The 13,246-nt window shown below is 39.3% G+C and overlaps 1 pseudogene; it reads right to left on the bottom strand.

Annotated features, from left to right (window-relative positions):
* Positions 1-5,661: 5,661 nt before the first annotated feature.
* LOC117451948 (UDP-glucuronosyltransferase 2A1-like) lies at positions 5,662-12,679 on the bottom strand (annotated as a pseudogene).
* Positions 12,680-13,246: the final 567 nt, after the last annotated feature.

Here is a 13,246-nt window from a genome sequence, read left to right as displayed (position 1 = left end):
TCTCAGTGGAAGCTAGCTGAAGGGCTTTCTGTTCGAACCACAGTGACATCTAGAGGTTGTTTTGTGCATAACATGTCAACCAAATGGTAGAGCTGGCTAAATCAGATGGAGTTCAACTTTTAATTTTTTTTTTCAACAAGATATCAAGACACAAAGAAGGCTTCTCAATTCTCTAATTTCCCCTCCTCGACTCCTCGGTCCTCCGATAGTGACCCGGAAATGGATTTCAGCGCGCCATGTTGAAGGACATCTAATTTCTCTAAATGCACACCGAGCATCGAGGAGGCTCTCTGGAGGAGCTATAATCGAGGATACACTGATGGTTCCTCCACGGCTCCTCCACGGATGTATTTCCGGCAACAGTGATGTTTAAAAGAGTTGTGACGCACAGCCGGACTTATCTCAGCCAATGACAGCTCTGCATGCATCCCCTGGATATTATTTTATTAACTGCTTTCATCGCGTCGCGATGTTTCCAGAGAGAACAGCTGTGAGGTCTGTGCAGAAAGCAGAGCAGTATGTATAATATATATCACTCAGTATAACAGGCCTACATTACTCTCTGTATTAGTATGCTGTAGTTTAGTAGATAACTACAAACAAAGAGTCGATATTTTTCTAAAACCATTTTGTGCTTCACATAATAAAATACACAACGGCTGTATCCTGATATATTATATACTTTAGGAGCTGTAGGTGTGTGTTGTACAGTGTGTAGGTGTGTGTTTGTGGTACAGTGTGTAGGTGTGTGTTGTACAGTGCGTAGATGCGGCGGACAGACAGGTCTCAGTTGGTTTGGTGTCCTCTGCTTACTTTTAATACTTGTAAATAAAACTTTTGGCCCATCATTTCAATTCCCCATTGTAGCGACCAGAAAGGGGGGGGGGGGATATTTTCAGTCTCTGATTGTGTTACGTTATTATGAGAGTGCTCTCATACTTGTTTGATTCTGAAATTGTATATATTTATATAATTATGTGTGTGTATTTTTACGCATCTGTAGCCTGTTATTGTCTCATTATACCGCACTGTGAATGAATTAAAAGTAAATATATAAGTCGTCATGAACACATCTGTCCATCAGACAGAGTGCTGCTGTGCCTCCTGTCATCATTAATGGACGTCGCTTTAAAATAACTGCTCAGAGGAGAGGAGTTCTCATTTCTCTAAACGCCTGCTATTTCCACTCCTCTCTCCTCGGTTCCCCTCCACTCGCATCTCCTGTGGGCGGGACTAAGACACGAGGATCGGAGTCGAAGAGGGAAATTAGAGAAATGAGAAGCCTTCAAAATGTGCTCTACCAAATGGTGGCACTGGCAGTTAAAGGGCTAGAGGACTCACTCAACCTAATAGAGAGGCGAAGTCCCGCCCATCTACTTCCGCCCCATGGGACCTTATTTCGGAAAAATTATGTATTGAAGTCAATGGAGAGAGAAAGATTATCTTTCGATCCAGTTTGAATTGTGCCACAAATTACACATATGATGTTTGTCAATCTTAAATAATAATTTCCATCTCAAAAAAGTCACAGTTTGTCGTAAAACTGTTGAAATATAAGACTATGAAAAATAGACAACTAGAAAGACTACAAATCCCAGAATCCCGGTCCCGCATGCTGGCTCTTACGGAACCGACTAACTCCCCTTTTGTGTATACAGCTCTCAACATGACTAGTGATTTTCACCTCTTTTAATACATTTCGCCTCATTCTGAAAGAAAGAAGTGAAATGTGGACGGTCGTCTTGGTGTGTGGTGCGAGACGGGAGATGTAGTTCATTGAGCGGTTTCACACAAAAAAAAATTGTTACTTCACAGTTTTACGACACATTTTGATTTTTTTGACTTGCAAAATTATCTTTTAAATTGACAAACATCATATGTGTAATTTGTGGCATAATTCAAACAGAATCGAAAGATAATCTTTCTCTCGTCATTGACTTCAATACATACTTTTCCGAAATAAGGTCCCATTGAGGTCCCCCGGAAAGGGAGGGACTTCACCTCTCTTTAGAGGTTTCTCAATACTCAAATTTCCCCTCCTCGACTCCTATCCTCGAGACTTGGTGCCGCCCACAGGAGATGCGAGCGGAGGACTGAGGAGGGGAACCGAGGAGAGAGGAGGGGAAGCAGCAGGCGATAAGAGAAATGAGAACTCCTCTCCTCTGAGCGGTCATTTTAAAGAGACGTCCATTAATGATGACAAGAGGCACAGCAACTGTCTGATGGACAGATGTGTTCATGATGTCGTATATATTTACTTTTAATTCATTGACAGTGCAGTATAATGAGACAATAACAGGCTACAGATGCGGACATACACACACACACACACACACACACACACACACACACACACACACACACACACACACACACACACACACACACACACACACACACACACACACACACACACACACACACACACACACACACACACACACACACACACACACACACACACACACACACACACACATATATATATACAATTTCAGAATCAAACAAGTATGAGAGCACTCTCATGGGTCATTCCAGAATTGGAGGACGTTTCATGTCCCCCATATAAAAAATCTAATAATCCATGCCCAAAATGCTAAAACATGCACTTGTTGTGTTAAACATACTTGTCTTGAGACAAAATGTATATAAAGTTGTAGAAAAAGTATTTTCAAAATATTATTTAAATTATCAAATAGCTCTCGAACATCCCCTAAAATGGCATTTTTCTCTTGTCCCCGCTTCTTGGTGATCAACTTGCATGTCAAATATAACATTTAAAATAGGGATTTTATTTACTTTTTTTGGTATTATTCTATTGATATATTTCTCTTGTAATGGTAAAATCAATTTGTTAAATCATAAACATATTTTAAATAACAGTAATTTTGCACAGAAGGTGTGTCCCTCAACATGCGTTCAACCCTATGGTTCAACCCTGTTACCCAAACCTTTTTAGATTGGCACAGGAAGTGAAAAAACTGTAAATCAGATGACACAGTGGAAGTGACATCAGCAAGCCATGTGCTAGTGCCATGGGTAGCCCAAAACTAAGTCCTCTCTTTTAATTTTCATATTTTTACAATCTTTTCAGTCTTAAAAGAGTGTGGCACTCTGACCCACTCAACCATGTTACTGATATTATCAGAATAAAGCATATTCATTTCAAAGTTATCTTTCTTGCATTAGATATCCAAGTTTGTCCTTGCCTTGAAAGTAGCATTACATGCTACATCTAGCAATAATTCCTGAGGTTAAAGCTCAAATTAGCATTGATTTTCAACCCTGTTACTATAATTAGAGTAACAGGGGTAATTCTTCATTGGAAAATATACATTTGATGCCTAGCTGGGCAAATCACTTGTTTTGATGGTTTATTATCTGTTTTTCCTAAATACATACAAAAAAATTATAAAATAAAAGGTTCATTTTTCAAAAATGTTGGTGTCTAAATTGTCCTCCAATTCTGGAATGACCCTCATAATAACGTAACACAATCAGAGACTGGATATATCCCCCCCTCTCTCTGGTGGCTGAAATGGGGAATTGAAATTACGGGCCAAAAGTTGTATTTACAAGTATTAAAAGTAAGCATAGGACACCAAACCAACTGAGACCCATCTGTCCGCCACATCTACACACTGTACAACACACACATCTAGCTCATAAAGCATAATCAGGCTACAGCCGTTGTGTATTTTATTATGTGAAGCACTAAATGGTCTTAGAAAAATATCGACTCTTTGTTTGTAGATATCTACTAAACTACAGCATACAAATACAGAGAGTAATGTAGGCCTGTTATACTGAGTGATATATATTATACACACTGCTCTGCTTTCTGCACGGACCTCACAGTTCTCACTGTAAATATCGCGTCGCGATGAAAGCAGTTTCTAAAATAATATCCAGGGGATGCATGCAGAGCTGTCATTGGCTGAGATAAGTCCGGCCGTGCGTAACGCCTCCACCGTTCCCGGAAATGCATCCGCGGAGGAACCGTGTCTCCTCGGTTAGAGCTCCTCCAGAGAGCCTCCTCGATGCTCGATCCTCGGTCCTCGAAGTGCATTTAGAGAAATGAAATGTCTTTCAAAATGGCGCGCTGAAATTCATTTCCGGGTCACTACCGGAGGACCGAGGAGTCGAGGAGGGGAAATTTGAGTATTGAGAAACCTCTTATGTCTACTTGGAATGAGGATTTTGTTTCTCATCACATTTTGCTCTTTTTTTAATTTTAATAAAATAGATGGAAATGCTACACAGGACCTAAGAAAAACATCTAAATATGATCTAATTAGAAACTTTTGATGATATTTTAATATGTATCAATTAGTGCCGTCAAAATTATCGCGTTAACGGCGAATTCTTTGAATTAATTGCATTAAAATATTTAACGCATTTAACGCATGCAGAATGGCCCGCCCCATACATCCCACCAGTGGCAGCGCCAGGGTATGGCTGGGGTAGGCTACACCCATACCAAGAAATGGCTTAGCCCCACCATGAAAAATGATGTTAAAGTAAGCAAAATAAAGTCTGCCAACTCGCGCCGAGAATTGCACAGACAGCAGTTAGTAAGATTGATTTCAGTAGCCACTTGTCTGGAAATACAGAAGACCAGAAACGGTTTTGAAAACTTTTGTCACGTAGTGATCATCTTCTCAATAGAACATCTTTGATAATGTCTTCTTGCCAATCAGAATCAAGATAACGGTGTGGTGTTGTTGCAGGAAGTCCCGACGGAGAATACTTTTGCTGTAGTACAGGGGTGCACATAACTGGTACGCAGGTTATGTGCGTAATCTGAAATGCGTACCAGCACTTGTGTCACAAAGCGCATTTGCGTACCGATGTACTTGTGAAGCTTTTCCAGAAGGCGGTTAGATCACCGGACGACAGAGTCGGTCTCCGTGTGCACAGACAGGGCTGCTGTTAACGTCGGTCTGTACAACGGAATTGTGCCAAAACTACGCCAACTGGCTGCGGAGGGAGACTCTCCCCTTCACTGGAGAACTGCGCTAAAACAGCTGATCACAACGTTCACACTCTGTGGTCACGAAGTACTCCACTAGCCCCCCCCCCCACCTGTCGACTTTCCTGAAGTACTCCCCCGTTGATAGAAATCAACACGTAATGAATTAAGACCCACGGTTTGATGAGGTGTGTGGGCTGTCTTTTATTTTGACACGCAGAAAAATGTTATAATAAACATAGATACTGTATGTTAAATGGATATATCCGCCTTCTTTCATTTATCTTTCCATTCCCAACAATATACATAAATAAATGGCATATTTTGGACATAGTTCGAATGGCGATTAATCATGATTAATTAATTTTTAAGCTGTGATTAATCTGATTAAAAATTGTAATCGTTTGACAGCCCTACTTTATTTTAAATGTTTATATTATTTTATCATATTTTATATTTATTACCTTGTGTGAATCCTGTTTTTCACTTTGACCCAGTTGCTGCTATAAACGTCTGATTTCCCCACGGGGATAAATAAAGTTCCATCTTATCTTATCTTTAACCTCGGGCATGGTGCTGATCAGAGAAATCTTAAGTAACACAAACGTGATATGGTTTTAATTAACACAATATAACTTTGGTTTATTATCAGATATTCTTATACATTTTGTACAAAATAATAACTGTATAGCTTTTTTTAACCATAATTAGTTGTTTCAGCATTGTGGGTATTATCAGTGCAAGACCATACATTATAATCCAGGGCATAGTGATGACATGTTTAGACTAAAAATATTTGTATCCATTTGTTCTTTACCAGCTATATTTCAATTCAGTCGTTTACTCAGCCTTCGTCTTTGTGTTTCCCTTTCTGCCATAGCACCTACGGAAGCAGAAACTGCAGGTTTTGATGAAGAGGAGTATGAGGAACAGAGCAATAGCGAGGAGGAAGGCCAAGACATCCAGGCTGTGATACTGGTACCAGGTGAGTTCATGGGCCTGGACCCTCAGGTGCTTTGCTCCTTTGTTTCTCATGGTGAACTCGATCCAGAACACCGCCTCATCCCGAGGATTAATTGGTCTGTCGTGGAAGATACTGGATAGCCTCATGGCATTCTCCTTGTACCTGTGAGTGTGGACATAAAGGGGCAACAATCTCAAACAATGAACTAAGTCAATCTATATTTTTATTTTTAAGTTTCTTTGCTTCAACAAAATGGGGATATGGTTACATTTGTTATGTTTTATGTATTTAAAACGTATCCAACAGAAATTCCTAAATGTCTGAGGGGCCTTGTGACCCTGGTGTTAATTAACTGACATACTACATTAACCATGCCTCTTTTATGGCATGCCGTCAATCTTTTTCTGCATTAATAATGTGAGCTATTAAAAGAAAATGAATCTTATTTTAATACCTTTTTAATAGACTATAACAGTTAAGATTAAAGGGCTTACGATTTCTCATTGATGACATCTCTGAGAGCATCTCTTAAGTCCTCGGTCTTCATGAAGTTCAAGTCTACAGAAAGTGCAACTCCTTTAGTCTTCATATGGACCATGTTTTCTGGCTGGTCACCAAACAAGGGGATGCCCACTATGGGAACGCCGTGGTAGATGGCCTCATAAATCCCATTTGTGCCGCCATGGGTGATGAAAGCTCTTGTCTTGGGGTGACCTGATAGGGAACCAAAATTCATGAAACATACATTACTTTCTCCCAGAAGGACTGGCTTCAAAGCACATCTCTTCACTCTTGTATAATGTGACACACACACTTAATGCAAAATGTAACTGTGGATGTTGGTGAAACTGATAAAGAGGAGTATGAGGAACAGAGCAATAGCGAGTTGGCAGAGGCATCTCAAAGCTGCATCTAATGCCACATATTTTATTTTATGCCAAGTATCTGATCATCTCATGTTTGTTTGGAAAGTTGATTTGTTTTTGTATCTTTATATATTTAATTCAAAAAGGTGCAATTCAAAGATAAAAAGAGAATTTATAGGAATATTGAGTAGTATATCATTTGCATGCGTTATTATGTGAACCTACTTACATAATTAGGTATATCACTGGATAGTTTATAATTGTGTATAATATGAATGTTTAAGGGTAGAATTATCCTTCATCAAGCCACAGAACAAACCATACCGAAAAAATATGACTGTTTTCTTCCCTTACTGTATATCTCCTTAGAATTTTGTAAAATCAAACCAAAAAGGGTGGTTGATACCCTATTTTATTTTAAAGTAAAAGTCATGACGATTATGGACAAAGGCTTTATTAAAGTTGTACTTACCCAGCAGGTCATTCTGAGGGATCCAGTTGTATATTCTGGTGTTGGCACCCAGAGTTGCTGGTTTTTCTCCACTGTATCTCCAAAGCACCTGAAACCAACAGTAACAACTATTTTAGATCCCAACTCTATGTCACACATTTCCACATGGCAAAATATTTGATAATATATTTAGGGAAAAGTAGTTGTGTTTTTAAAATGTTAGTACGTTTCGATTGGAAAATTGTGAGGCAATCTATCTAAAGTGATTTTCATATATTTAAAAAAACCCATCTGAATCCCCCGTATTTAAAACTTCTTAAATTATAATAATATTAATATAGCTAATGCTATAAACGAACCAAATCATAGTCGCATGGATTTACGTCAACACCTGTAAGCTTAAGGCAGATTAGTCTCTAAAGCATGGTTAGTAGTCTCATTAACCCACTAAATAGCAACAGTGGTTTTAAAAACACGGAGGCCGTGGGTGTTTCTCAATGTCGAGGACGCTTCCTTGGTAGGACATGTCTTCCGAGTCAGGTCCTTCAGAAGCGAGGCAAGAATCCTTCCAAGCCTCGGAAAACAAAGAATGTTGGAACAGGCTAACAGGTGTGCAGGTGTGCGTCATATGCGAGGCCCCGCCTTAAATGGAGCGTGATTTCCGTTAAAGATTTTGGAAATTGGTCTGTGTGCAAAGCATTGTGGGGATTTTAAGACAGCGAAGGATACACAGGTGCATTCTCGAAATTTCTCGCAACGACGGACGCCGGCCTCGGTGGAATTCCAAGGATCCTGGACATTGGAACAGTCCTTCGGCAGGAGTCGATGACGTAGCGTCCTTGAAATAGTGGCTCTGGGGGAGCCTTCCTCGACATTGAGAAATACCCCGTGTCTCAATTCAGGGGGCGCAGCCTTCGGAGGCTGCATTTGTAGACCGCATACGTCACTTCCGCCGAAAGAAGGCTGTCCCAATAAAAAAAATGACAAGACTCCTCCGAATGCAGGCCCACGAATGCGGCCTTATTCTCTGTGATTTGAAGGATACATCTGATGTATCCTCCGCGGTCTACCATATCCCAGGATGCAATGCGCGGTGGGGGCGAGTGAGTTTTTTTCAAATCCAGCAGAGTGGATTTAAAAGCAGCAGCAAGCGGAGGAATCACTAATAAATGTGAGTATTGGGTTTCAACTAACACACGTCAAGCCCAGGTGCATTAAAACGTACATTTTCGTTAAATAATACGGATAAATACGTGACGTTAGTGACGCTAACTATGTAGCTGGACGTGCTGCACTGTTGTTTTACACTTATTTTTAATTCAATTCAGAAGTTTACTAAAGTCATACAGAGATCTTGGCTCTGTTATAGATAAGTTATACTTTATATTACATACATAGACCAAAGTGAAAATATTTAGACCGGTATAGCCTACAGTACGGTGGGATTTGTAAAATGGTACCCTGACGTGTAGCTGCTGTTTGCTTTATTTATTTATTTTATTTCTATGTTTTACTGTTTATTAAACTTGGGGACAAAATTACAACCTTTGTATTCAGCTCATGCTGCTTTGAGGTAGGGCTAAAAAAAGCCTATTTTAAATATTTCCACCAGATTTGATCATCTTTTATTTAGGTTAAAGTTTATTTAATGTATCCTAATCCCATAATAATAAGAAAATCAAAAATGGACAGCAGCCTTTTGCTTGATCTTTGTTTTTGCAGTGTTGTCAAAGGGATGCAAGTGTGACTGTCACTTAATCTATTTTAGTTTAAAAAAAAAAAAAAACAGTACATCATTTTTAAATAATCCTTTAGGGATTGTTTGTCTGTAATGCTTAGTTACATTTTATTGCAATAATAATTGTACAACTCTGTGTTTAATGTGATTAATTTCTCTTGTTTTTCTCTGTGATTAGGACAATTCTGGAGAAATAGACCTGAAAGGTGCACGACAAATCAGCAGGACAGCACTGCCCCCCGTGGTGTTGGAGAAAGCAGAACGGCGTTCAGGAACATCCTCCACCCAAACCTCTGCTTTCTGCACTCCTACAGACGTAGGAGTGCAGAACTGTAGAGCTCAACACTGCTGTCACTTTAGCCTTACATACTTTTACTTCAAATTAACATATTTCATCTGTGTGCCATATAGTACTTCTCATTTTGCATACTGTATATACTTATTACATTGCTGTTAACAGTTAATTTATTTGCAATACTGTCTAGATTTAATCTACAATTAAGATTATATTAATGTATCTAAATTGTGCTCTTTTATATTTATCTATATTTTATCTTGCACCTTTCTGTGTCTTAGTTTCAGAATTAGAATTTTTCTGTGTGCTTTCTTTTAATAGATATTTAATGATTATAGCTTGAGTCTGTCTTATTCCCGAAACAGCTGCTTCTATACTTGCTGCACATATAATACAAATAAACAACTCGATAAACACACTTTTGCTGCTGATATTTTTTTTACTGCAGTTGATGTTAAATGGCATGATTGATTTCCTCTGTCTCAATGATGAAAGTTATAATAATAGAATACATGAAGCTGCAGAGAGAGGATGGATATATTCTTACCTCTACTTTGTGATAAGATGAAAATACAAAATTGAATGAAAATAGTAATTGTTAAACACATTGTTTATTTCATTTACTGAGATTTTATCCATTATTTCCAACATGTGTACATAAGCAGTGGAATAATAGGATATCTCTACGTCATTAAACTGTCTTAAATTCTGTTTAGTTATATCAATACAGAACATAGGCCATAGAAAATGTTTAATTGTATATTTCAGCAGAGCAGGGGGTCATGGTGCTGTTGACCTGGTGTAGGTAGGATATCATCTGGGCTGGTTTAGGGGAAGAGGGAGAATGTAAACAGTTATAAACCAAAGCTAGATATTAAGATTAGAAAAGTAATATTGTTAAAAATCAATCTATACAACATGCATTTGTTCATTTAAAAAAACATATTGTTTTATTAGTAGGCTACAGAAAAATTAAGACTTATTTTAAATATTAAATAATATGATTAAATTACATCAGCTATACATAATTTACTTGTTAATTTACTAATGTAACATTACTGGGGGCTAAAGGAACAGCTTAATCTTATTTACCTGGCCATGGTCCTCTTTATTTCATCGCTGTCGGTGATCTCCAAAAAATGGTTAAAGTGAAAGTAAAGTTTCTGGATCCTTTTCAGCTGAGTTAGCTTGTAAGCTAATTTGCTAGCAGGCTGCTGGAGCAGCGCAACAGAACAGCGCGTATCACATGACGTAAATAAGAAGTGATCCGTAGGCTGGACCATCTCATTTCGTAGGCCGCTCGGTCCAGTCTACCCGGTTTACGTGGGCTGCATCCTTCATGGACCGCGTAGTCCTCCGAAGGATGCAGTGAATTGAGACACGGCCATAGAAGCAAAACCTTAACAATTGCTAATCTGTTAAACATCTGTGAACCAGACAGATTATCTAAGGCAGCTAACCAAAAACCCACTTGACTTTGAGAACAAGAACCCAAAAGGTGATAAAATGCTAACTCATTTTATGGATTTAGGACTCATTCCTGCTCCACTTTCAACCATAAAACGTTTCCTGTAGCCTGAATTTTACTCCCATTTAATCCAAATCACATGTTGCTCCTGAACTCCTTCCTTATCAAAGGTGATAAATTGTTGGATTAATTAAAGCCAAGCATTTTATTAAATCAAATTAAGGCTTGAAAGCTCTTCTGAGAAATTATTTGTTTTAGTTTCTTATTGTACAGAGCATCACTACAAGCAGGGCCTATATACACACATACATGTATGAAAAGGGGTCTGCCATGAGCAGTTTGGGTTTCAATACCTTCCTCATGGGCCGCTGGGTAGTAGTGAAGCAGAGATTGAATCTGCAAAGTTCTGATTCCCAAGTAAACTCCCAACAGACTGAGCTACTGCTTCACAACAAATAAAACAATGTCTATCTAGAGGTCATTCAAGTCAGTTCCAGTTCCGTGGAGATTGTCCTCTTACCTTTTGTGGCATCTGAGCGAGGGCTGAGGCGATCATGTTTCCCTTCTCTGTAGTAATGTTCTTGATGAATGATCCCAAAGTGAAGACCACAATGCCAGCATCACCAGAACTCTGCACAAACTCCTCCATATCCTGCAAAAAGAGAAACATTTCTTGATGCAAACCAACCAGCTCCGTCTTTTCTCAGCATTGTAATGGTCAATTATCTTCATTGCTTTAGTCATCAATTACCTCTGGTAAAGGTTTAGCCGGTCTGCAGTGGATTCCACCAACAAATTTGAAGTTGGGAAGGAAAGGACGAGGGAAATCAAAATCCCAGTAGGTTCGCATCAACCAGATATCTGCTCTACCCATCGTCTCACAGGCACTGGTGGGTGTTCCTGTCGGAATGGAGGATATTGATATTGATTTTTATACAGCTTAGTATCATCTTTGTGATAATTACCAAAGTGAGAACAACCACGATTGGAAGTGAAATATTGCATATGGTCGAATCCTCATTAGACTCCATTAAAATAAGTGGTGTTTCAAAGCTCACCTTTGACTTCGGAGTAATATTTATCGAGTTATTTCCAAACAATGTGGTGCTGTACAGTGTCCTGCAAAGCGTAGTAAAGGAAGTTCCACACTCTCTCTGAGAAGTCCATCTTGTCGGTCAGTTTGCTCAGAGCTCCAGGGACAAAGGAGGGAGGAGCAGGGAGCTGACCACAATGTCTCTCCCAGTTGTGGGCTATGGAAAAGCGCAGAGAGTAGACCAGGGGGATGCCCAAAATCTCTGCAAGTAAATCACTGCCGGGGTAAACGCCGGGGTCAGCCAGGAGAAGGTCATATTTTCCCTCCTTCAACTTCTTCATGATGGTTTCTGATTTCAGCACGCCATCCAACATTTTCAAAGAATTCTGCATGTTGACCTTCATCAGATCTATGAATCTAATGTAAATCTGCAAGTAGCTCATATGATCCATCTCGTAGACAGAGAATTGAAGGAACTCTTCCATTAATGCCTCAATGGTTTCCTTTGAGACGGAGACGTTAAAGGGTTCATAGCCAAAGCGAGAAGGTTCACTAGAGTTCATGAACATGGAGGTGCTTGGGATCAGCACCTTCACCTGGTGTCCCCTGTCGACCAACGTCTCCAGCACAGGCTTCATGTTAATCCAGTGGCTGCCTTCAGTGTACCACACCAAAATGTTCCCTCCATTTGCGCTCCATGTCACAGAAAGTATCAGCAGGACACAAACGGAGAGATGCTGCTCCGGCTTCATGGTGCCTGTTTGTGAGGTCATTGAAGTCTGACCCTTTTCAAACATGCTACTAGAAAAGTAATCATTAACCAAACAAAGCTGAACTCTGGCTCTTATCTTCTCTTTTTCCTGTATTGCACATTAGATAACACCCTACTGAAGGCAGTGGTCAGAGGTAAACGGTTATGGGGCTTAACAAAACTAAGTAGTTTTAGTAGCAATAAAACCAGAAATTTCCTTATTGGATTTCTTGTTAAATACACACTGCAGATCCCCAGATTTGTGTTAAATGTCACAGAGTGATAATGCTGTTGTGCTACTCTTATTGTTGACAATTGAAAAGGTAACCCAGGACATAGGGAAAAAAAAGATATGTGTTTTATCTAACATTTAAAGCTATTCTAACATTTTATCAATACAGGGCACACTTCACCTGTGCTGTAGTTGCAATGAGGCTTTTCTGTTTTTGTTGGTTAAAGCCCTCTGGAGGATGTGAGCGTAAGGAGAAGTGTAATTACCACTCTAGGAAGCAGTTACCACGTAAGGTTAGTATACCATAGATTTATGCTTTAAAAACATCCTAAATATCTCGAGTGTGTATAGCTTTTCTTTATACTCTAAACAGAGTCCAGTAGTGAGAGGATAGATGCTGTGTGAAAGTCATGAGAGCACCAGAATGTCCAGTATTTTAAGGTAGGTAAAGACAGAGTGAGAGATTATTGCAAACT

This window comes from Pseudochaenichthys georgianus, chromosome 9 (assembly GCF_902827115.2).
Source record: "Pseudochaenichthys georgianus chromosome 9, fPseGeo1.2, whole genome shotgun sequence".
Taxonomy (NCBI): domain Eukaryota; kingdom Metazoa; phylum Chordata; class Actinopteri; order Perciformes; family Channichthyidae; genus Pseudochaenichthys; species Pseudochaenichthys georgianus.
This window is presented reverse-complemented; position numbering and strand designations above follow the sequence as displayed.